General features: G+C 41.9%; 1 long non-coding RNA gene across 1 annotated transcript in view; it reads left to right on the top strand.

Annotated features, from left to right (window-relative positions):
* The first annotated feature begins 4,665 nt into the window (after window positions 1-4,665).
* LOC109026878 (uncharacterized) overlaps window positions 4,666-25,182 on the top strand; it is an 86,477-nt gene continuing 65,960 nt past the window's right edge. The window contains exons 1-3 of the long non-coding RNA XR_002005930.4: window positions 4,666-10,941; window positions 12,313-12,530; window positions 13,289-14,166. This is a non-coding gene — a long non-coding RNA (uncharacterized lncRNA). The remainder of the gene's footprint in view (window positions 10,942-12,312; window positions 12,531-13,288; window positions 14,167-25,182) is intronic.

Genomic DNA, 25,182 nt, shown 5'->3' with positions numbered 1-25,182 from the left:
CACTGCCGGATGGAGCCATTCAGCACCCCTGCAAGGGATGAATTTCATTGTTGGAAGATTGTCACCAAATTTCTCTATAAACAGCACACGTGAAATTAGAAAGTCCTGTTTCTCCTGTGTGGTCACCTCTTCATATCCTTCTTCAGGCTTCACGCTTTCTGAAATCTTACATGGTATCTATTCCAGACCAGCCTAGAGTTGGCTCTTTCGCTCCTTCTCTTAAAGTATGTTGCTCAGAATTAAACACAGTTCTGTGGTCGAACTAGGACAGGGTTCAGGAGGAGCACTGTTGCCACCTTCAGAGTGATTCTCCTGTGGCTGTTATGGTTGGTATATGTTATTATTACCACCATCATTATTAGCCAGGCTGTCATACTGTTTGCTGTCTCTTGCTGAGCTTCCCAGGTATTGCTGGTAAGCCAAGTCCCCACCTAATCGTTACTTAAACAATCTCTTATTAACCTAATTGAAGGACAGCATTCATCCTTACTGAATTTGATTTGTGAAGGTTCTTGTGAATTCAGGTTTTTCGTCTTAGCCTTGCATCTGTTCCAATTTTGATAAAGCATACCTTTGGTATGTAGTGGCTTTGTCTAAGTTGTTGATACATGTTGAATTGAATGGGATGCAGTACAGACCCTCTTTAGAATGCCACTATACACTGCACTTAAGGTGAGTGATTCGTTAATTAGTAATTTGGTTACAGTTGTTGCAGTAACTACCAGTCACTTCATATGCCCGTTTCTTCATCTTTCCTAAAAAGGACACTAAAAATTTTGTTGTGTTTGGCAGACAGATGCACTATGCACTGTCTTTGGAAGTAGCCTAATGTGCTAGTATATTAAAGAAAGGAAATGAAGTCAGCTGGTAACGCCTCATTCTTAGTGAAACCATACTGCCTCTTTTTCTAACTCCTTACGTGCCATCTGTTTAATAATCTGCCTTAGAATTTGTTAAGTGATCAATGTCAAGCTCATTTTAATAATTTTTGGAGTCCGCCTTTTCCCATCTCAAAATTGTGGTGTTTGAAATAACATGACCTTGACAAAGTCACGTAATCACCCTGCTTCTGTTTTCTCTATAAAGTAATGAATCTAAATTATAGGTTCAGTACTACCACTATTTGTGCATGAATAAGGGCTTGAAAAAAATGTTTTTCATTGATGTGCAAAGTCATAGGGAAATATACTTGGTTTCCATCATTGTTTATAGCACCACTTTTTGGAGAATGATGAACATTTCAGATAAAACACTCTTAAAAACATATTAATTACCTTTCAAGAGTTGAGAATTTGACAGGGGAACTTTATTAAGTCAAAGTAAAATGTAATTTTCATAATATTATGAAACCTAACACTAATAAAGATAGTTGGTAATTTATTGCATCTTATATTGTTAGTATATAATCAATATACAGTTTTTATAGTGAACATTGACAAGGAGGAGGTCTTTATCTTTTTAGAAAGATACTACTTCTTACTGTCAGTAATTTCCTTAGATTATAACAATGTTTCTTCTTACGAAGATTCATTTTTAAATGCATTTTTACATTATAATAATAGTTTCTATTTATGAAACACTAAATATTAGGCATAGTGTAGGCTTTCTATCTTATCTCATCTTCATAATAAGTCTGCAGGGTTGATTTATTGTCTCAACTTTACAAATTAAAAAAAAAAATTGAGCCCCAGACATGGTCAAAGAGCCCTGGTTCTTAAAGGAGATGCTGTCGGTTCTGTCAGCTTCATGCTGCCTTCCTGAGTAGGAACAGCTTACCTGATCAGTGTTATCAGTGTTATTATTTAAGTACATTGCTTGAGATGCAGTCTGTTTTGTTTTTTTGTTTTGTTTTATCAGAAAAAATTAGGATCTGTTCAGAATTTTGAGAAATATTTTTTCCTTGCTATATTATTTTGCTAACATGTTAAGATATTTGTGTACTGATGACCAGGATTCTAATGTGGCCCTGATTAGTGAAGTTTCTTAGTCACCAGTAAGATCTAATGAGAACTTCCTACCTTTGCCTGGTAATCTGGGATTCTTAAACTGTTCTGCAGAGACTGTCCCAGGCCTGAAAGGTGTATAGCATCCTGTTGTCTCTTAGCCATCAAGAGCTAACTATGCAGACATCTTTCTACAAGCAATTTGTGCTACCCTTTCCAAAGGTCTGGATTTCAGTTCCTCTAGAAGCCATGGACATCTGCCCTCCACAACTGCAAATACTCCAAAGAGTACAGAACCTACTCCCAAGTTGTTTTATTCGTAGGAAGAGACACTTGACAGGGGCTTTCCTTTTGATTTCAATCCTTAATAAATGCCATTTTAAATTCTTTTTTAAAGAATTCCTTAAAAAATCCAGCCGTTTACATTGTGCTCTAGTTCTATTAGTCTAGTCCCAATGACTTGTGAAGAGAACCCAACTGTTACAGACAGCTGTTAAAAGGGGCTTCTCTACATGCCATCATACCGACTGGCTTTTGGCCCCAACAAATAATTCTTCCTCTTTACCTGGACCAAGGATCCCCCAACACTGGTATTGCAGTATTCTAGGTTTGGTGCCATTCTAGAATGTTAGACTTTTTATTTCCGTTTAAATTGACCTTTAAAGCAGATGAAGATAGGGATGAGGAGCTTACAAGATCAGCCTTGTCTGGGAAGCAAGCTCAGCCTCAATTGGATGACGAAGCTATTCACAAGTGAGCACCTTGGTTACAACCCACATCTAAATGAGTGAAAACTACCTGAAAGAAAATGTTTAAAAATTTTCAAATTAGGGAGCTTATGAAAATAGTATATTAGGACATATAAAATGGGAATACTTTCTCAATCCACTGAAAAACACCTTCATTAAACCCAACAAATTAAATATTTGTATAACCTGAGCTGCTGTCCATTTAATATTTACAAAGTGCCTACTCTCAAACCTGTGAACAAAATAGACAAGATCCCTGGCCTCCTGAAGTGTCCATTGTAATGAAGAGACTGTTACACGTGCCCACCCCCAGCACAGCTGGATTCACTCAGTAGAGAGGATATCATCTTAGCTTGGGGAATGCCTGACACACAGGGCTTTAGTGTCTCTTCTGTGATTACCCAAGCTAGAAACAAAAGCAAGGAAAGAGTGAGCCCCCTAAGGTGACTTTATCTACCAGCACCTACTCTCAAGCCCAAAGGATCTATAGCTATATTGAGATAGTTATAGGTTGAAGGGTTGAACCCCTCTCCTAAGAGGTCGTATGCCCTATGGAGCACAGCAGGCCATGATGTCTTACAACCAGGGAAATTTGAAAAGAATTTTTCTTTTTTTTTTTTTGAGATGCAGTCTCACCCAGGCTGGAGTGCCATGGTGCGATCTCGACTCACTGCAACCTCTGCCTCCCCGGATCAAGCGATTCTCCTGCCTCAGCCTCCTGAGTAGATGGGATTACAGACAGGTGCCACCATGCCCCCCCCTAATTTTTGTATTTTTAGTAGAGATGGGGTTTCACCATGTTGGTCAGGCTGGTCTCAAACCCCTGACCTCAGGTGATCCACCTGCCTCAAGCCTCCCAAAGTGCTGGGATTACAGGCATGAGCCACCAGCGCCAGCCAAGAGTTTATTTTCTGGAGATGGGGGTGAGCTGAATAGAAGAACCAAAACTCCAGTGTTTGACCTTATATCCTGTGCTTTATTTTTGCTTGTTTTCTCCCTGTGCTACGGCATTCACACATATGCATCCAGTGTGGTTTTATCCAGAAAATAGAACATAAAGCAGGCAATTCTGAAGCACGGCTTTTCTGCTGGTCATGTAGGCTCTGATACAAAATATTGTATAATTTTTTTTGTAACTATGCTGGCGTACCAGCACTAACACAATTAACCCTGCAAACTATCTTACTAAGGGCTTAATAAGTAGTAAGCATCATTGTAAAATTGTCAGACTTGCTGTATTATGACTCACAGAAGCTGAATGGGCCAAGTTAAAGTGCACTGGACATTAAGGGAAATAAATGCTATGCAGATGCACAGCCATGTTAAGACAGTACCCCCCTCAACTTAGCAGCAGCACTATGATATAGCAGAGGTGCCAAATCTGAGCATAACCGAGGTTCACTCAGGGAGGACAGAAATGTTGCACAATCCTTTGGGTTCTTCTTTCCCCAACCCCCATTACTGTATAATGCATTTTCTCCCAAAACTAAGGCCCTGAAGAACTGCCTAAAGCTTAATTTATATGTAGGTGAAACTCAGTAGAAGGGGAAGCAGAACAGAATGCTGCATTGGATGAATTTACCACAGTGCCTGCAAGGACCATTCTACCTGAAGGAGAACATCCCTTCTCATTGTCAAGGACTGCAACGGATTCAGGGTTTCCCCTGCTTGCAAGCTAACAAATTTCCTAGGTCCCAGGAGTGTATACAAGACCCCTGGATCAGAGACAAAGGACTTCATTTCTCATAGCACAGTGGACAGCATCAGTTTCATAATTACATCAGTTTGCCTTCCCCCCAATGTCCCTCAGGAGTGCTGCACACACACACTGTGAGTTTAGTGTCACAGCTGAGGAAATTTGAGCTTAGGAAACCCCAGTCTTAGGGAACTGCTAGAAATCTGCCCCAGGACAAGACATTATCCTCATTTTGCTCAGGAAACAAATCTGTCCTCTGACCTGGGAGGAGAGTAGGGGACAATATATCTGTCTCTTAAGACTATTTGCTATGCAAACATCTTTGAAAAGGCAGGACAGAACAAAGCTGTTCATGCTTCTTGCTCAGAAGATGTGCAGAAATACGAGAAATCGAGGAAGAATTGTCTCTCAACACCATAGCCCCTGCTAAAGGGATGGGACAACATAGGCCTCAAAACCCCACTCCTCCCAGCCACAGGTGATTGGACTGTTGGGCACCTGACTCAAGGCTCCTGCATTCAGAGGTTGACCAGCGACCCGGTGCTGGAGGTAAGGCAGATCTATCAGCTTCTCTCACTAATTTATGTTGGGAAATAGGGAATTCTTAACAGGAAATGGGGAGGTGAAGCAAAAGGGTTGCAAGAGGAGGGATGTTAAAGTCGTAAGGAGTCATGACATGCTGAAGTGATGAGGAAGCAGAAACTAAGAACAGTTAAAAACTGAATGGGAGAAAATACTTAAGAGTGGATTGAAGAGGAAGCCAACTGCAGTGGGAGAGAAGGAAGCTGAGCCTCATGACCAGTGGAACACCAGAATGAAGTAGTCATAGCTCCTTCCTTTCCTCAGGCATCTTTTTACTTCCTATCCCAATCTGCCACCCACATCAAACATGGATATCCTTATAACAACACACACAAGCCAGTACTGGAGAGAATTTGAGTGAGCCTCTGTTAAGTAAGCTCTGGTTATAAAGAACGGAAGAGATACAAAATAATGTTGCAGCACAGTGACAGTAAACTAGTTAACGTTTATTGAGTGCATACTATGTGCTGGGAATATTTTTGGGTCATTTTACATGCAACATCTTAGTTAATCCTTATATAATCCTAATAAAACTTAGAAGTAAACACTATTATAATTCCCCAAAGACATCAAAAGATTAAGTAGCTGCCAAGGCTCACATAGCGAGTAAGTAAGGGAGTCAGGATTCCAACCCAATGCCCTTAACTGCTTTGTTATATTGCTTACTGCATAGGTGAGTGAGTTAATACTCAAGGTAAGTACAAACAAAATAAATTTTAGTGACATGACTAATAGTTCTTGCAGACTAACCTTGTAAACTCAATAACCCTTTAAACATTATTTCATCGGAGATGAAAACACTAAACATTTGGATCAAAAAACTTAGAAGTTGGTAATTATCTGTATTAACAATCACAGAGAATAATCCTGAAGACGTTAAGGAGAGGAGCCTGAACATTAAATTGATTTACTCTCTTACCTGGAAAAAAAACCTGATCTCAGCAGATGCAATTTATGTTACTTTTATATCCACTGCAGACAGAATTCTGCCTCCATCATTTTTTTTCTTGCCAGCCCCTATGGTGTCCACAATGTCAGTGACCACTGTCCGCACCTGTAAATAGGTAAGAACAATGATGTGGTCAAAGGAAGCCTGTTGTATTTCTAAAGACTGGTAAGGCCTGGGTAGAAAGCAAGTTGTGATTGTCCAGGGATAAACATCGGGTCCCTGCTGTGTCTCACACTAAATCCACTCTACATGATCTTGTTCTGTCCTAATTGGTCTCTATCCCAGATGGTTAATCCCTTTGGTTAATGAATACCTATAGCCTCATCATCTCCAGGAACAGGCGCCTAACAGGAGCCTGAGAGAATGTTGCCAAAGCAACTTGGTGAAAGATGCTTGTCTGTTCATTGACTGTGCTGAGAATCAATAAAAAATTAATGATCTAAATAACCACTATATTAGCTCCCTTAAGGAAGAAACAGTGGCTTGCCCAAGGTCTTACACAGCCAACCAGTGTTGGAGCTAGGACTTGAATTTAGTTCTTCTGACTACTAACAGTTTTCTCTATTATGCCAAATACTGTTCCTGCTTTCCTTTCACCTGTACTCACTGTAATTCTCTGGTGAGTCAAGGCAGCAGCTACAGTGAGGTCAGAAAAAATGGCCTTCATTGAATAGGTAGCATTTGCCTACAACCTGCTTTGTCCCAGATACTCTTCCACCAGCAAAGTGGGAAAATAATGACTTAAATAAGCAGAGCAAGCCTTCTGTTTGTGAGTTTCTGTTTCTCTGCTACGGTTTTGGGTCAGTTTTAAGACCTAAAACTTGGCGTGGGGAAGCAGGGACATTTCTGAGAGCTTGCTCTGCAGCCAGCACTTTATGAAAATAGAAATACAGGATGAAATTTTTAGCTCTTTAAGGATGACAACACTGATTGATGATCACTAGGAGCCGATAATTGCCTCCTGGTCTTAAAGTAGGAAACCTGCTGGGTAAAAAACTAAAGACAATGAAGGGAACATTTTGTCTTATAAATTGAGTAACAGCGTTCTCTGGCAACTTGTTAATGTCAGAGATGATCTCTACAAAAGTGAAGATAAGCTTGATTGCATCTAAAACGAATATTTTTTCCTATCAAATGGGAATACAAATTTAGGTTGTTCTGGGCAAACTTCCTTGAGTTTAAGAAGAGGGAAGCTGAGGCAATATTTATTTACAGACTCCAAGTTGGAAGGAACTAAACAATCCTGCCAGTTGCTCTAGAGGTGACAGGCACTTGCCTTTTCTCACTTTTCTTTTTCCCTTCTTCCCTCTCTCCTGTCTCTCCTTCATTCCTTCTTTCCTTCATCAGCCAGGCTGACTGAGCTTAAATCCTAGTCCTACCACGTTCTAGCTGTGAAGTCTTGAGCAGCTTACTCAACCTCCATGTACCTGTTGCCTCATCTATAAAACATGGACAGATGGTTTTCTGTCTAGGGTTATTATGAATGAGTTCACATATGTAAAGTACTTAGGATCTGGCACATAGTCAGTGTTGGGTAGGAACACGTTTTCCCCATTCCTGATGTTTCCTTCCACATGGAAGGACTTCTTCATTCATTATTTGATCTAAATCTTCATTGACAAATCACAGTATCACACATGGGCTCATGAATTTTGTAATATATTTTTAAGTCAAATTGTTTATGTAGACAGGAACCCAACAAAAATATTTGCCCAGGACCTTGCGCACCCTAGAAGTGGCTCTGGAGAAAAGCATTTGCCTACAGAAATAAACCATTTCCTTCCTCAGCCTATATCAGTAACAAAGGTGCAGCTTTGGCCACTATCTGCCACTCCTTTCTCTTATTCCTCTGTTTGTTTAGAAGCGGATCAGGAAAGAGGGACACCATTTCCTCAGATCCCTCAAAGTCCCAAAAAAAGAACTCAATAAGCATTAGCTGTTATCATTTTTCAAGCTTTCAGGTTGTGTTTTATTTTCCGTTTTTCTCCTTTCCTTTCATTCCAAAAAGCCTCCTTTCTTTAATTTTATAAGCTCTTCTTTGGTCCCTGAGAGATTCTTGTTTGTTTATTTTTGTTTGTTTGTTTTTTACAATTATTCCAGAGATCTGGACAATCTCTAGCACAGAAAAAAAAAAATTCTCTTCCTTCTTAGCATCCTTCAGTAGTTGGACTCAGTGAAAATTCCACTACCCCCAGCCCTTTGCAGCACTGCTCTCAAGGCCAGTAGGCTGTACCTGGGCCCTGACTTGAGAGGAAGATCACAAGAGAAGAGCATTCAGTGGGTTAAAAAAAACAGATCCGAAGGATGAAGGGAATCTACCTTCAGATTGGAACCGAAGGTCAAAGGTTCTAGGAATGAAGGTATTCAACATGGCAACGCTGGAAGCAAAGTAAACGTTCAACAGCTGGATGATGATAAAGTAAGTGACCTTGAAACCAATAGGACAACATGGAGCTCATTACGATTATGTTTAGGAAGACCAGGAGGAGACATGGAATAGGGCTTATGTGCAATAAAACAGGAAAGGAGGAGACAATTTATAAATGCATGTCCTCTGATTGTGTAAAATTAGGCATCTGTTAAAAAGACGGGAATGAGGTAATAATAGAGTTAACATGTTAGAGTAATTGGATAATAGTATTAGTTGTTTCTTTTCTCTAACTGAATATAATATATTACTTTTATAATTTAGTAAATTTGTTCTTTTCAAAGGAGGTACACCCATGCCTTTCTCCTGGCTATCTGCAGCTCAACAATGAGGGACTTGGGCTCCCCAGGCCTCCATCACACTAAACAGTCCTGGCCGACTATGATACCTTTCCTCTTTTCTCCCTAATTTGTTGTCTATTACAGTTTGCTCCGTGGACATGTGAAGCAATCTCTGGGGGTGGAGCTGAGGAATCTGCATTATTAACAGTTTCCTGGGAGATTCTTACACACACTAAAGTTTGGACAAAGATTGCTTAATTTTTCTGCCAAAAATCTTAACCACACAGGAACTTGCACGATCTATGTTATTTCTTGAAGCAAAGTTAATCCACCGATATTATGCCTTGTGTGTATTTTAAGTGCCCAGTGAACACAGTTCCATTTATCCTCAAAGATTTTTGTGTAGAAATTTTCGATTATAATTTATTCATGGTTTTTGCTTAGAAAGACACCTTATAAGCAAGCTATCCTGTCATAGGATCACTACTTTCTTTCCCTCTGTTTTGAGTCCTGCCATAATTAGGGCTGAGTGACTTTTCGGGACACACTTTACTTTGTTTCTTTGATCACAACAGAGAACACAGGACTCTCGGGTCCTGAGGCTGGCTGAAGGGTTTCAGTTTTCCTTAATTCTCTATCATTATAGGACCTGGAAATACCCATGCATGATCCCACTGCTTCCAGCCCTCAAACTAAGAATGGAGTCTCTAGTCGTGCACATTCCTGGGCCTCAGGGCTTACAAGGCAGTGAGGCTGAGGTGGGGCGGCCTGTCTGCGTCTGCATCCCAGCAGAGCCTCACAGGTCCTCGCTGGCACTGCAGGAAGGAGGCCCCTCTGAGGCGAGGAGTGTTCTGACCTACAAGGCTGTCCAATCTTTTGGCTTCCCTTGGCAACATTGGAAGGAGGAAAATTGTCTTAGGCCACACATAAAATACACTAATGATAGCTGATGAGCTTTAAAAAAAATGCAAACAGAAGTTTCGTAATGTTTCAAGAAAATTTATGAATTTGTGTTGGACCACATTCAAAGCTATCCTGGGCTGCATGCAGCCTGTGGGCCATGGGTTGGAGAATCTTGCTTTATGATTTTACTCAAGACAGAAACTAAGTGCTAACATTTCCCCCAATCACAATTCTATTTTACCTTTTTAAAAACTAAAGGGCAAGAATTTTGCTAATCTTTTCTAGAAATATAAAAACAAGCACATATGTTTTCTAAAACAAACCAAGGCTTTTCTCCTGGGGAATTTGCAGACATAGCACGAACTCCTTCCTCACTGCTATTTCTTGAGAGGGGCTGTTAGGCTGTGCTGTGCTCTGCTTAAGGACGAGAGGCCAGGTACACAGCCTGAGAGGCCAGTCATTGTGCCATGGTGTTGTCAGGAGTTCCCAGTGTCCATCTTGATAAGGCTTTGCTAAAACATACTGATACAAACTTCCATTACCTCCTGTGTTTCTAAATAAACATACCAAGTTATTTTAAAAGACTCATGTTTTCCTTTATAATCATTTAAAATATCTGCCTAGTGTAAAACAACCATCTAGATTCTCAGAATTCATGAATAATACTGAAATCCACTCTCCTAAACAGCAGCAGTTTCAAGTAAGTCGTGCACTAAACACAGTGTCCAAATTTATTTTTAAAGCTTTGAAGATAAATGATGAAGCCTCCTATGAGATTATCTTTTATGTAGCGGAAGAAAAGAATCCTTGAGGGTCAAGTTGCTAGGGCAGTCACAGAAGCCAGAGCCATGGGCCAGGAGGTCCTGAGGCCTCTCTGAAGGATGTGCGTGGTCATCCACTATGGGTACAGCTGGTGTTGAGAAACTAAGCTGATGCACCACCTCTGTTGTTCCAAGGCTAGACCAACAGTGGGCATTCTCTAGACCTATTGTCTCCTTTACCTATTAGGGGGAAAACCACTTCTACTGTGCAGGGATCTGCCCCTTTAAACACATAAATACCACTTAATCCACTGCCCTCAACAGAGGAAATGACCACTGGCCTCCAAAATTCGTTCTCTTTTTCTTTCTTTCAAATCAAAGGTCATGGTTCATTTCGAGTTCCAATGCTATTTTCTAAATTTTGTTTTAATCCAAATCTCATGACTTCTTTCTCATTCTCTTTCCTTCCTGAACAATTCAGTGCTAAAACCATTAGGTAGAGCAGAGCGAAGACTGTATGGGTGCCAGGGTGAAGGAAACCACAGTGGCACAGAGTGCAGTGCCTGCATCAGGACAGGGTGATGAGGCAGTCCTGCAGAGGGGCAGCTCAGCATGGTGTGTTCAAGTCCTACAGAATATTGGAGCCCAAGTAAGTATGGACAGTGTCCCTGAAGAGACTGGCCCAGCACAGAGAATCGAACCGCAAGCTGAGGATGCCAGGCAGTGGGAGGGAGAGGGTGGAAGTCGGGGGGGGCTGCTGCAGGGTGTCAGAGCCACGCTGGGTGAGGAAGGCATCCCTGTAGGGGCAGCTCAGTTATAGAGAGCTAGGACCCACAAGAGGTGAGTACAGGGGAGCATGTGGCGATGGGTCAGTGGGAGGTTGGTTACATCCAGGGGATTTGATAAAATACAAAATATATTAATCATATGGAATTGAGATTTTTCACCATTAGTGAAGGGAGTTACAAATGTGGAGAGGGAGAAAATGAGATGGAAGCCATGGTGTTGAATGGGAATTTAATGTATCAGTGTGAATCCATGGTTTTCCGTATCCATAGATGTATAAATGTAGCTCTAAATGTGTGTGTGTACACAGATGTTAGGGGTGGCAGGTATCCAAGTTACCAGCGGCAAATCTCAATTCTTGCCTCCTCAGAAAAAAGAATTTGACTGAGGGGCATGAGGTAGAAGGAGAGACCAAGGCAAGTTTCAAAGCAGGAGTAAAAATTTATTAAAAAGCTTTAGAACAGGGAGGAAAGGAAAGTACAGCTTGGAAGAGGGCCAAGCGAGCAACTTGAGAAACCATATGTGCAGCCTGACCTGTTGACCTAGGGTTTTATATGTTGGCATACTTCCGGGATCTTGCTTTACTTCACCCCACTCCTGAGATCTTATTGGGAAGCTGCTGACCAGTTTCAGATGTTTTCTATCTATTAGGAGACTACCTCTCCCTGGCGCTGGCTGTGACCAATTATTCAGAGAAACAGTTAACAACCGCCTGACCATCACCTGCTGGTTGCCTGACGCTCCTGGTGTGTGTTGAGGGGGAGCCCTCCACCGCCCTGCTCATGCCTGCCTAGCTACCTACTGTAACACAGATCCAGTGCCTACCTCTGTCAGCTGAGATGCCTAGGAGTAGTGATAATCCTAATACCCAGATCTCGATCTCTAAAAATCACCTTCCACTAAAAGAAACCAGGGCTTATTGGAGAAATAGCTGATTTCAGGGTTGGGAAAAGAACAGATGAGCCTAGGACATCTTGAGCCAGAAAAGGAAGTGATCAAAGAATGATGGAAACATATCACAAAGACTAGAAGCTGGCTAGAAAGGGCCCTTACTGGCCAAATGGGACAATTTGTGCAACAAACTAAATAATAATGAAAGGTTATAACCCGTTGAACAAAATAGGAAACATAAATCCACTCAGATATAAATAAAGAAGTGAATAAAATAAAGTTTGATAAATGGGATACTTACATAATTTCAAACGATTTCTCCACCAACACCTGTTAATTACAGAGGAGAAAAGTAACTTTACAATGGGAATGTCTGGCAGACATCACCTGACTCAAGTGCAAAGTGAAGAAACATCATCAATGATGTTTCCATTAAATGGAAATCCTGTGCCACCTGACGAGGCATTTAGGACTTCTGTGATAGTCCCTCTAAAGATGCATCACCTGAATCTGACTATGAAGAAACATCAGAAAAACTCAAATTGAGGAACACTCTGCAAGGTAACTAGCCTGTAATCCTCACAGATTCAAGGTCAGAAAAGACAAAAATGAGAAACTGTTTCAGACTAAAGTTGACCTAAGGGACGTGACAAATGCAGTGCATGATTCAGAACTGGAGCCTTTTGCCATAAAAGACACGTAGGAGACAATTGGCTAAAATGGAAGGAAGGCTGAGGTTTAGATGGCAACAATATGTAAGGGTTACTTTTCTGATTTTGATAGTTACATCATGTTTCTACAGGAGAATGTCCTTGTTTGTAGGAAATACATACTAAAGTATTTAGAGGTGATGGGAATCAGGTTGGTGAATTACAAATAGATCCAGAAAAAAGGAGTTATTTGTCACATACTTATAACGTTTCTGTAAGTTTGTGATTATTTCAAAATAAAACAATTAACTTAGAAGCACATTACACTTGTTCCCATCCTACATTGAGCCATTTTGAACCTGGGCCATGTTGATAACTAGGAGAGGAAATGTTACCTGCTCATAGAAGTCATCTGCCAGAATTTTCTTATTATTGACTTATGTAAAATTAGGTTGACAACTTAACCTGGGAAAAAACATCACAGCCACCTTTTCTTGTAATGCTTTCCTGAGTGTTGGCTAAATACAATGAAGTTAATACAACTTAGAAAAGCAAAACCCCCTTCAAAGAAGGACTCAAGGGATAAATTTTCACCACGATGTTCAGCATGAGATTATCTTCCATAAGCGTGCATCCCTCCCCTAATTAGCTTCCTGACCTTCTTTCTAGTTCCCTCAAAACCCTGGCAATGGCAACTAAAAAGATGGCTTTTGTGAGAAGAGCGATTGGTGTCCACACCTGCTGGTGCTGAGCACAAGACAATGCACATGTGTTCTCTTGAACGAAGAAACTTTAGAAACATCATCTTCAAGGTGTCAATCACTTGTCTACTATAGCTGCTGCCTCAGCATCCACGTTTAGACCCGGCATCAGCTGTGTGAAACCCAGTCGCACCCTGCCACCTTTGGTCTAGGTGTGACTTCTCTTCCTTAGAGGGGCATGATAGAGCCCGTGTGTTTCTTTTCTTTTTTTTCTTTTTGTTTTTGAGATGGAGTCTTGTTCTGTCACCCAGGCTGGAGTGCAGTGGCACCATCTTGGCTCACTGTAACCTCTGCCTCCCAGTTCAAGCAATTCTCCTGCCTCAGCCTCCCAAGTAGCTGGGACTACAGGCATGAACCACCACGCCTAGCTAATTTTTGTATTTTTAGCAGAGATGGGGTTTTACCATGTTGGCCAGGCTGGTCTCAAACTCTTGACCTCAAGTGATCCACTTGCCTCAGCCTCCCAAAGTGCTGGGATTACAAGCATGAACCACCATGCCTGGAGGAGCCCATGTGTTTCTCATCTCACCAACCCAAAGCCCAACTCACTCCACAGCTGCTGACCATGAGGAAACCTAAGGTCAACACCGGAGTCAGGCAAATAAGCCATCCCCCCCACCCCCACCCCCATACACACTTGTTTTATTTAAACTGGCCAATCCACAACTCCCGGAGGAAAGCCCGTGGGCCTTCATGGAGGCCTAGTCTCAAGCCCTCACTCTCCCTTCCCACCTGCCGGTCGAGTGCCCTGCTGTCTCTGGACTTCCCATCGGCCCTCAGGGACGTGTAAGTAATAAAATGCTTCTCTCATTTCATATATTTTTTGTGGCCCCCTCTGTGTCTCACCTGACCAACATACCTGAATCTAATTCTACCGCTCAGGGTTTTCCCAGAGAGTGACTATCCTGGTAGGAATAAACTGGACCCAGGCCAGAAAAGAGCCACAAGGGCTTCTGCCAGTGTTTCCTGTGAGAGGGACACCTGGTCATGGGTCACACTTAGGCATTAGGCCGTCTACGAGGATAAAGAAGTATCCTGGCTGGGTGCAGTGGCTGGTGCCTGTAATCCAGTACTTTGGGAGGCTGAGGCAGGTGGATTGCCTGAGCCCAGGAATTCGAGACCAGCCTGGACAGCGTGACAAAACTTCCCCACTACAAAAAATTAGCCAGGAGTGGTGGCGCATGCCTGTAGTCCCAGCTACTCGGAAGGCTGAGGTGGGGGGATTGCTTGAGCCCAGGATGGGGAGGTTTCAGTGAGCCAAGATCATGCCACTGCACGACCACTTCCCCTGGAGCCTCCTCAGGACAGGGCTAGAGTTTACAGACACTCTCCAGAGCAGCCTCGAGACCAAATCAGAGGAAAATCACAACGTAAGGGTAGATAAGGTGCTGAAAGCGATGGCGGTGGTAATTAGCTCTGAGGAGGAAGGTGGAAATGAAGAGCTTATTTTGGTAACTGCTCCTACATGCTGATGGCTTAACCTAAGGTAATCTGTGCCTTCCAGTTTTAGGATCTCATCCAGAGTCATTATAATATGGGCGGGGGTACACTGACTTTGGGTTTGGTCCAAGGTTCAAATTCTGGCTTTATTTATTTTGCTGACTGTCTACATTTAGTATCCTACTTAATCTTTCATCAGCTGTGCTAGGTACTGCTAGTACCTCCACTCTCCATTCACCACTTCTTTCTTCAGTCTTGTTCAGGTGATGCTATATCTAGCCTTTCTGCCTCTGTGCTGGTTACATGAGAAAATAAACACTTTTCTTGTAGAAAGCCACTGTAGTTATATCTCACTGTGAAACACAAACATAACTGATGGGTTACATAACTGATGAGTTATCTATAAAAATGGGGTTAATGCGGGAGGCGGAGGTTGCTGTGAGCCGAGATTGCGCCACTGCACTTCAGCCTGGGCAACAAGAGCAAAACTCCGTCTCGAAAAAAAAAGTGGGGGCGGTTAATGATGCCTACCTCAAAGGGCTGAATGAAAGGTTAGATCAAATAACATGTAAGTGCCTCTAAATGGTAGAAGAGAAAGTTGAATACATGCTGCTTTCTCGATTCCTTCCCTCAACCAATTTAATCCTGTCCAAAGAGGGACATGCTTTCCGTTGATATCCTATTTCCACTTTCCCCAGTTCCATGCTTGATTCAGCAAGCTGGCTAAAGTAACCACATTCAAGTTTGGCTGGCTAGGAACCTGCAGGTGTTCAACAACACAAAGGGAACTCTAAGTGATGTCATTTTAGGGGATTATGGGGAGGACATTTTGTGGTAGTAGTTGGGGACTCGGAGAAAGCTGTTGAAGGTTCTAGGAGTCCTCAGCCATCCATTTGAGCCACCAGTCATCCTGTAACTGGCATGATGATGGGGAAGACCTTGCCACCCAGCTTTGTAAACTCTCCTGAAGAAGCCTGCGCTTCCAATGAGTTTTCTCAACTTACCAGTTAGGATTAAATCTGTGAGATTTTTATGGGGAGGACATTATCGCTTAGAAATTCAGCCAGGTGCGGTGGCTCACACCTGTAATCCCAGCACTTTGGGAGGCCGAGGGGGCAGATCACTTGAGGTCAGGAGTTTAATACCAGCCTGGCCAACATGGTGAAACTCCATCTCTACCCAAAAAAAAAAAAAAAAAAGAAAAAGAAAAAAAAGCCGGTCATGGTGGCACACACCTGTAAACCCAGCTACTCCAGAGGCTGAGGCATGAGAATCACTTGAACCTGGCGGGGCAGAGGGTGCAGCGAGCTGAGATCATGCCACTGCACTCCAGCCTGGGTGACAGAGCAAGACCCTGTCTCAAAAAAAAAAAAAATCTGTCATTACTATTGTCTACCTTCAGCATTTTGTAAGGCAAAACTATCCATATTAAAGTAGTGGGCCAATGACCTAAAGTTCATATTTTTACTACATATAATAAGACAACTCTCACAGTTTCATAAAAATACACTTACAGGTTTCATGCTGGTTGTTTAGTTTTGATTAAGTGAAAATAGTAATACTTAGCTTACAAAATATTCTTGAACTGTAAGATCTTTTTCAGGCAGGATACACCTCAATTCTAATCCCAGGTTTAGTTCATTGGTTGTTCTGCCATTTTACTTTAGTGGCTTTTTTGGAAGATAGATTTCTCAGAGTCTCATTGACCAGAATTAGATTCCAGAGAACTGGGGTTCATACCTTCTTGCACCTTCCTTAGGATTTGGGGAATCTCTTTGTTGGGTAGTCTCTGAACAGCACCCCTGGAGTCATGCAACACAAGCGCCAGTTGTAGTTATTCTCAGCATTTTTTGAAATTTGGTCAACTAAGAAACAGCTGCCTGATATGCTCATCCTGAAATATATTCAAAACTCAAGGGCAAGTACATTTAATCGGGATTATTTTGTTCTAAGTGATAGAAACTGAGTGTAAGCTGGAACTAAGCAGGGAATTTATTGCCTCACAGAGCTGAAGAGTCAGGGGTCACCTGGCATTCAGCATGGCTGGGTTTGGGGCTTAAACAGGGCCTCTAGGATTCAGTTTCTCTTCAATGTCTGACTGTCTTCATCCTCAGTCTTCTCCAGATGATGCCTGAAATTTCCCTGTTCTGCTTTCAAGGTAGTAAAGCAGCTACATCCTCACACCCTCCTAGGTTTGGCTCTAGAAAGTCTCTTCAGTAGCCTCTGAGAAAGTCCAGCGACTCACTATCCACTCTGGTCACACCCATTAGTCTTTGAGTCACTGTAACCAAAAGGAGATGGTGTCATGATTGGCATGATTAAATACAGAGTCACTTGTTTGAGCAGAGTCCACCCCATGGAGCCTTGGATGGTGTCCCATAGGCTGATAATGGAGAAGGGATGGCTCCCAATGAAAAATGGGAGCTACTACTAAAAAGGGAGAAATAAATGCTGGGGAAGCAAGTAACAAAAATGTCCATCCTTACATAGCCATTAGAACCTGCAGATGTCTTCTGAGACTGTTAATTTACTTTCACTTCAGTGTAATTTTTGAAAATCTGATTTTAATCTCATGGCAGTTCAATAGAAAGTAATTCCTATTGTCAGTTACTTTATGTTCAGTTTTAATCTAAATACTGGCACATACTTGAATTGGTAAACGATACCCCCCACCCCACCTTTTTTTTTTTTTTTTTTTTGAGACAGTCTCACTTTGTTGCCCAAGCTGGAGTGCACTGGCATGATCTTGGCTCACTGCACCCACTGTCTCCCAGGTAAAAGCAATTCTCATGCCTCAGTCTCCTGAGTAGCTGGGATTACAGGTGTGTGCCACCACGCCTAGCTAATTTTTGTAGTTTTAGTAGACACAGGGTTTTACCATGTTGGCCAGGCTGGTCTAGAACTCCTGGCTTCAAGTGATCTGCCCTCCTCCGCCTCCCAAAGTGCTGGGATTACAGGCGTGAGCCACCGTGCCCAGCCTGCTCATTGTTCTTCTATACAGCTTCAATCATTCACATGTCTCTTACCATCTGTTACGAAGTATGGTCTGCTCAGGAGCCCAACAAACTTGATCTCCTGGAGTCCTTTAAAACTCCAAAAATTTCTGAGAAATCAGCTCAGTAAATTGCTTTAATAAGTTTCCATGTCCTAGCCTCTGATTCTATTTGAATTAACAGTCTCCATAACCTGCTTCAAGTTTTTACATAAAGTTCTCAAACCCCACACTGACAGACAGGTTCTATTTGGCTAAGAGTGCTAAATAAAAAATAACAACTTCCTAAAACCCTTGGCTTTAGCCTATCCACCACTGAACCTTGTCACTCAAGCTTTCATGAGTTCAGCCATACACTAATGTAGAACTATCATGCCAGATTTCCCTGAGTCCCTCCATTTCTGATGAGCAGATGATGAATAAATGCAACTCAAATCTTCTAAGTCCATCAAAGGAGATTCTAAAGAGCCTTGAAAGTGGAGCTGGTCCATCAAAACAATTTATTTCTTCTATTTGCTATTACAAGAATATCACATTGAGGTTTTCTTAGTTTACTGTTTAGTCTTTAATAAAGTTACAGCTATGATGATGCCAAGGTTTGGAATAATTGTATAAGAGGCCAAGTTACTGTTCTCAGAAAGCCGACTCACTCTATCCATATTAAATAGTACGTGCTATTTTTGTCTTCCTAGCCTGATGAGTACAATGATATTTTAGTCATAATTACTTATATAGGATAGTAGTTAGTGATGTTTTAAGTCCTTAAAAATAGATTCAGCTGAGTGCCCAGTATTTCTAATGATTTGCAATTGTATATACATCATTAAGTATTCCATACAGCATCCTGACTCCCCTGAAACCATAAACTCAAAAAATCTTTTTTCTTTTTTCTTTTCTATTTTTTCTTTCTGTTTTTTTCTTTTCTGTTTTTTTCTGGTTTTTTTTCTATTTTTTCCTTTTCTAATTTTCCTTTTCTATTTTTTCCTTTTCCATTTTTTCCTCTTCCATTTTTCTTCTTCCATTTTCCTCTTCCATTTTCCTCTTCCATTTTTCCTTTTCCATTTTTTCCTCTTCCATTTTCCTCTTCCATTTTTCCTCTTCCATTTTCCTCTTCCATTTTTCCTTTTCCATTTTTTCCTCTTCCATTTTTCCTCTTCCATTTTTTTCTTTTCTTTTTTTCTTTTTGATACAGAGTATTGCTCTTGTTGCCCAGGCTGTAGTACAATGGCGCCATCTCGGCTCACAGCAACCTCCACCTCCCGGGTTCAAGCGATTCTCCTGCCTCAGCCTCCCAAGTAGCTGGGATTAGAGGCATGGGCCGCCACACCCGGCTAATTTTGTATTTTTAGTAGAGACAGGATTTCTCCCTGTTGGTCGGGCTGCTCTCGAACTCCCAACCTCGGGTGATCCGCCTGCCTTAGCCTCCCAAAGTGCTGGGACTTTGGGAGCCACTGCACCCAGCCTCTGTATTTCCGTAAAATAAGTTTCAAGGAGTTTCTGGAGAGTAGATTGTGTATTAGAATAGATGGATTACCTACCTACGTTTCAACACTGACGACAGGTAACAGTTCAAAGACTTCCCCCTGCACCGCCCACCCCCCGCTGCACCCCACATTTAATCTAATCTTCTACTTTTATTCCCCACTGAGAATTCAATCAGAAACCAGAGAATGTGAGTGCTGGGAGCAACTTTAGAAACCATGTGAAAGACCTTAGATTCAAGGTTTGGACTCTTGAATTGAAGGAAATGTATGAGCACACGTCCTCAGAACACGTCCATTAAAGCGTTTATACAGAACCCCTTGGATCCCACAAAAATCTGGTTTTCTTGGGCTTGGAGGACAAAGTGACTTGTTCAAGACCAGAGTGCGAGCTGGAGTTAGGACTCAAGCCTAAAGTATAGGGTGTCCTCGATAAGTCCAGAGTTCATTACTTACATCCTTGCTGCTGTTGCTCATTGACATGAGGGACTTGAAAGATATTATCTAATAGACCGAACAGTCATGAAATTATTCCCTGTTCAAATATTCTCCATTTAGTGTTGATTCCCACCAGTCATATCAGTGTCTTTATTTAGGTTCCAGTATGATTGGTGGTCTGGAATATTCAACAATGCACTGTTAACACAATGTTAGTTGATCTGCAAAATAAAAATGTAAATCTTGTGAAATATTCAGGATTTCATAGAAGTAATGTCTGATGGAAGTGAATGGAACTGCTCAAAATTGCACATGCTGAGGCTTTGAAAAGTGAGGCTAAGTCATCCTCTTTGTGGTCATGTTGTAAAAAATCAAGCATTAAGTAAAATATGGTATATGCTGAACTACAATTTTGTTGGAAAGTTATACGAAAATCTAGTTTTTTAATTCTATCAAAACTTTGTTTTCATCATGTACTATGAAATTCTGGTTGCTATTGTAAGTGAATTCACCTTAAGTAGCTTTTGTTCTTTTACCCATTCTTAGATAATGAATATTTCCTGTGTTTCATTCCAACTTCAAGAAGCAGACCTTTTTATGTGTTGATCTTTAGCTACATCTTTCTTACTCCAAATCAAAGTTCCTTGAGAACTCATTGTACAAATCTCCAGGATTTTTTATCAGGTTCTTAGATGTGGAGTGGTGGTGATGACCCCTGGGAAATAAAATTGTTGTGCTACAAATTGAGTACATTTTGATTAACTCAGAACATTTCTGAAATTCCATGTGCAGTGTAACTCAGTATTCTGAAAAGTGTCATTGAAACCAAAGGTCATAGACGGGAAGTAGATGAATTCTAGTTTACTTATTGAATGTGTCTTACAGATTTTTATAAAGTCTTATGTAGTTTGGATAATTTGTGACTATGCATGCTTCTGTTTCTAGATATTTTAATCATTAATTTACAGTATAAAACAAAGACATGCTGTTTGATAATCTAAGAACAGATAACAAAATTACCTTTATAACTAGATTGTTTGGGTTTACCCAGCAGAATGGAATTTCCACTAATTTGAACCAGGAAATAACTAGCAATTTCTTGCTGGGACTTCACAATGGCAATCAAATCCACAGACTTGAATTAAGGCATGTCAGGCATCTCTCTTGCTTAGCTGTTCAACATTTCCAAAGTGTTTTTGCCCCAAAACATTTAAGCCTGAGTGTCAGCGGTAACATAGGCCTATCAATAGGGTACATTATAACTTATTTAAACTGGTGCAGTTTTGAGAGGGGCACTCTTAATTACACTGTGACAACAGCTGTAAACAAGGACTGTCCCAGCAAACAAGAACTTGTGACTACTCTACCTACTGATGACCTGTTTGTTGCTCAGCAACCAGAGAAACTGACTCTCATTATTTACAAAGCCCCCAATGTACACTCAACCCCATCTGCTTGAGACCCGGGTCCTACCTTATTTGGGTATACAGCCTTTGAAGGCAGTCTCCCCAGGAGCCCAGTATACAGAAGGAGGCAAGCTATGCTGTCAAAGGGTCAGACAGCGTCCCAGCCCTCTGGGCTCTCCCCTCTGCTTACTTCCTTGTCCATTTTGATTGAAACACTTCTAAGAGTGTTTTAATCACTCTTAAACTTCTAAGAGATCAAGGCTGAATGATGTAGCAGGATTAAAATTGGCTAAATCTCATCTGAGCACAGAACATGAAGTGGTGTCTGTGTGTGAAATGATAAAATGGGGAACTAAAGTGGAATATTATGATTTCTGCTCTTTCACTAATGGTGAAAACCATTTCATTAAGGCTGGCCAATGGTGAACTTCTTTGAGCCCCTATTTCTCCTATGTAAAATGGATACGGTGATAACCTGTATCTGATGGCTTGTGACAAGGTCTCAGACTGCTCATTGCCCCCTACATCTACTCTCCTCTTCCTTCTCGTAACAAAACTCGCCAAGTTTTAATTGGGCACACATTCCCCAAACTAGCTTCTCCTATATCTCTTGTGAAGGCGGTGTGTGCAACTTCCCCATCATGTCTTCCTAAGGAAGCTTTGGGCTCTCCACTCCCTCTTTCCCCCTTTCAACTGGCTAGGAAATGCCAACAACTGGGACAGCCAACTTGGATCCAGGGATGGACATCACTTTCTGACTGACAGACACTGAATTCTGTAATAACACGTGAGAGAAAAATGTTTATTTAAGCTACTGTACTTGTGGGGGTTGGGAGCTTCCCAATCACAGCCATAAAACATATAAGCAGCAATAGTGGATTTGTAAAGCCAATGACTTAGCTTCAAGAGGTGTATGTTATAGTCCTGTTGCTTGCATATCCTTGGACATCTTTAAGTTCTGGGATACATGTGCAGAACGTGTAGGTTTGTTACGTAGGTATACATATGCCATGGTGGTTTGCTGCACCTATCAATCCATCACGTAGGTTTTACGCCCTGCATGCATTAGATACTTGTCCTAATGCTCTCCCTCCCCTTGCCCCTTGCCCTACCCCCCCACGCCCCCCGCCAGGCCCTGGTGTGTGATGTTCCCCTCCCTGTGTCCACATATTCTCATTGTTCAAATCCCACTTATGAGTGAGAACATGTGGTGTTTGGTTTTATGTTCCTGTGTTAGTTTGCTGAGAATGATGGTTTGCAGCTTTGTGGTGATTCCTCAAGGATCCAGAACTAGAAATACCATTTGACCCAGCAATCCCATTACTGGGTATATACGAAAGAATTATAAATCTTTCTATAAAGACACATCCACACATATGTTTATTGCAGCACTATTTACAATAGCAAAGACTTGGAGCCAACACAAATGCCCATCCTTGGACATCTTTAAACTTCACTTTGCTCATCTTCAAATATAAGTACAAATAACACTTGACACATGGGCAAGTATAAAATAATGAATATACCCTACTGTTACTACTTTTCAGAGCCAGGTTTCATCTCCATGAATTCATTCATTTGGAAAACATTTAAGGATCCAGATACTACTTGAGGCACAGTTATCTAGCATTGCATAAGATAGCAAAAGTTTCCAGCCCTCATGTGGACAGAGTAAACCAATAACAAATATCAGACAGTGATGAATCTTACAGTGACAATAAGACAAGGTGGTGATTCAGAGATTGAATGGGGAACCATGATGGGGCATGATCAGAAAAAGGACTCGGACATTTCCGTTGAATGAATAACAGGAACCAATCCGTAAAGATCTACCGGGAGAAGATTCCAGATGGAAGACCTAGGGCAAAGAACCTATGGGGGAAAGAATGTAACTTGTCAAAGAAAAAGCCAGTGTGGCTGGGGCTGAGTGAGAACATGGTGGATAGTAGAAAATCTTATCAGAGGAAGAAGGGGGCCATTGTCTGTCTACACAGTTCATGGATTCCAGGCAAATGAGAAATCATTAGGGGACTTTAAACAGAGATAATACAGAGACAGCAGCCCATGCAGACTTCCTCAGATGTGAATACTACATACACCTAAGTGCAGGCAGCTCATGTGGAAACCAATTTTACAAGTCGGACAGCTTCTTAAAATGGGGACCAGGTTCTAGGTGCCAGGCATCTGAGAGCACATGAGGATATCAGAAAAATGTTTCAACCCAGGGCTGATACTGTTGCTAATTGTCCTTTATCCTTAAGGAGGTTAGTAGCTTGGAATTTGATGTCAGAAACAACTGGCTTTGAATCCAAGCTGCTGTACCACTAGATGTGACCTTAGATAAAACACCCTGCCTCTGAGAGTTTCACTTGTCCTCATCCATAAAATGTGGGAAATAACATCCATCAAGGCAGTGCTGTAAGGCCTTGACAAAAGATTATAGTAAATCGCCTGGCACATTGTAAATACTCAGTAAAAAAGGTGTATGTAGTTAAAGTTTTTCTACAGTCTTAGAACTCATTAAAAAATCATGAGGCCAGTCCCTCACTCCACAGAGGTGCTGAGGCAGGAACTGAAGAGTTCAGGACTCTCCTGCCACCCTGCCTGGGACCTGTTAAAATCCTCTTATGCTCCCATCTGCACCCACCTTCCTCCAGAGCCCACACTGCCTTCTCCCGCCTGCGAACTCCTGTCCCACCGATGAGCTCTGCAGTGCTCTGCCTGGCAGCTTAGCGCTTATTTTGGCATTCTGTGTGGTGATCCCTAGTCTTCCCATTCAATTAAGGGCACCCTGGAAGAAGGGACCATTTACCATGCTTCACCTGTGTCTTCCAAGGTGCTTTCACTTATAGAAGGTGTTTAGCAAGTAACGTGTCTGAATGAAGGAATGAACACAGATGAATGGGAGCATTCAGCGGATCACCCCTGTCTCCCTCCATCCTTGTCACTTGCTGCATATCTTCCACTTGCCTTGGGATCCTGTGGCCAACCTGCTCTGTGCCCCTGGAGGCTACCTCAGCGGGCTCCCTTGCCTTCTGGCTTCTGATGGGGTTTGGCTGACAGGAGCTGCTGGCAGGAGACTGGAGAGTGGGCAGAGGGTGAGCTCTGGGCTAGGCCAGCTCCACTTGCAGCCGTTCTTCCTGGGGTGCTGTAACTGTCCCATCCCCCCTCTGACCAAGAGTAGTGACTCCCTGCTGTTGCTAGCCCTGGGAATTTCCTTCTAGTTCCTAACACCGTGCCCACATCACTGTGAGTAGTTTTTAAAACTCTTCAAATTACCCAGCTTAGCTCTGCCATCTTTTCCCCCCACCAAAGAAAATGATACATCCCACACATTATGTCAGGCAAATATACCACACCAGGTAGAACTAAATGTACTCTAGTCTAGAGGAGGATTTGGACTTTTATTCTAGGAGAACAGATGCCACTGGTTCCCTTGGTAAACCAAGGGACACCCACCAGGTGTCTGTGAGCCTGCTATGACTGAGACAAACAAATTCAGATGAAGCTGTTCATTGTCTTGAACTGAGTTGTTCGTGGGAATTGCAGAACTTAGCAGACATGAACCATTGCTGACAGTTAAATGGTTTTTACAAGAATAAAATAAATCACTTCATGGAATAAACTAAAAATACTCTTGAAAGGATATATTGTGCGTGAGTTTTTCTACTCCAAGTTGCCAGGCTGTGGGTGTTAAACACTTTAGAAGATTTGGTCTGTCATGTTTAGACAGTGGGTGGCAAGAAATTCTAAGTTAAAAAAAAAAAAAAACCAAGATACCCACTCCATTGTCTCCTAAGTGTAAATTGTAAAAGATTGTTTACAAAAACTTTTTTGCTGGGCATGGTCGAGACTAGCTGACCACTCCCAAGGGAGGACAGTTTACCTGTGGAATAGATCTTCAAACCATCCCCATCCTGGCACTCAAGTCTCTACCTCGATCACTCTTGCAACTGATTGCCATGAAGACAGGGCATTCTCTGTCAAATACAGTCTTAGAAAGGGCCAAGGAAGGTCCAGTGCATTTGGATTTCTACAGGGAAAA

The sequence above is a fragment of the Gorilla gorilla genome, chromosome 4 (assembly GCF_029281585.2).
Source record: "Gorilla gorilla gorilla isolate KB3781 chromosome 4, NHGRI_mGorGor1-v2.1_pri, whole genome shotgun sequence".
In the NCBI taxonomy this organism is placed as follows: domain Eukaryota; kingdom Metazoa; phylum Chordata; class Mammalia; order Primates; family Hominidae; genus Gorilla; species Gorilla gorilla.
The sequence above is the reverse complement of the archived record's forward strand: the minus strand, read 5'-3'. Positions and strand labels throughout refer to the sequence as shown.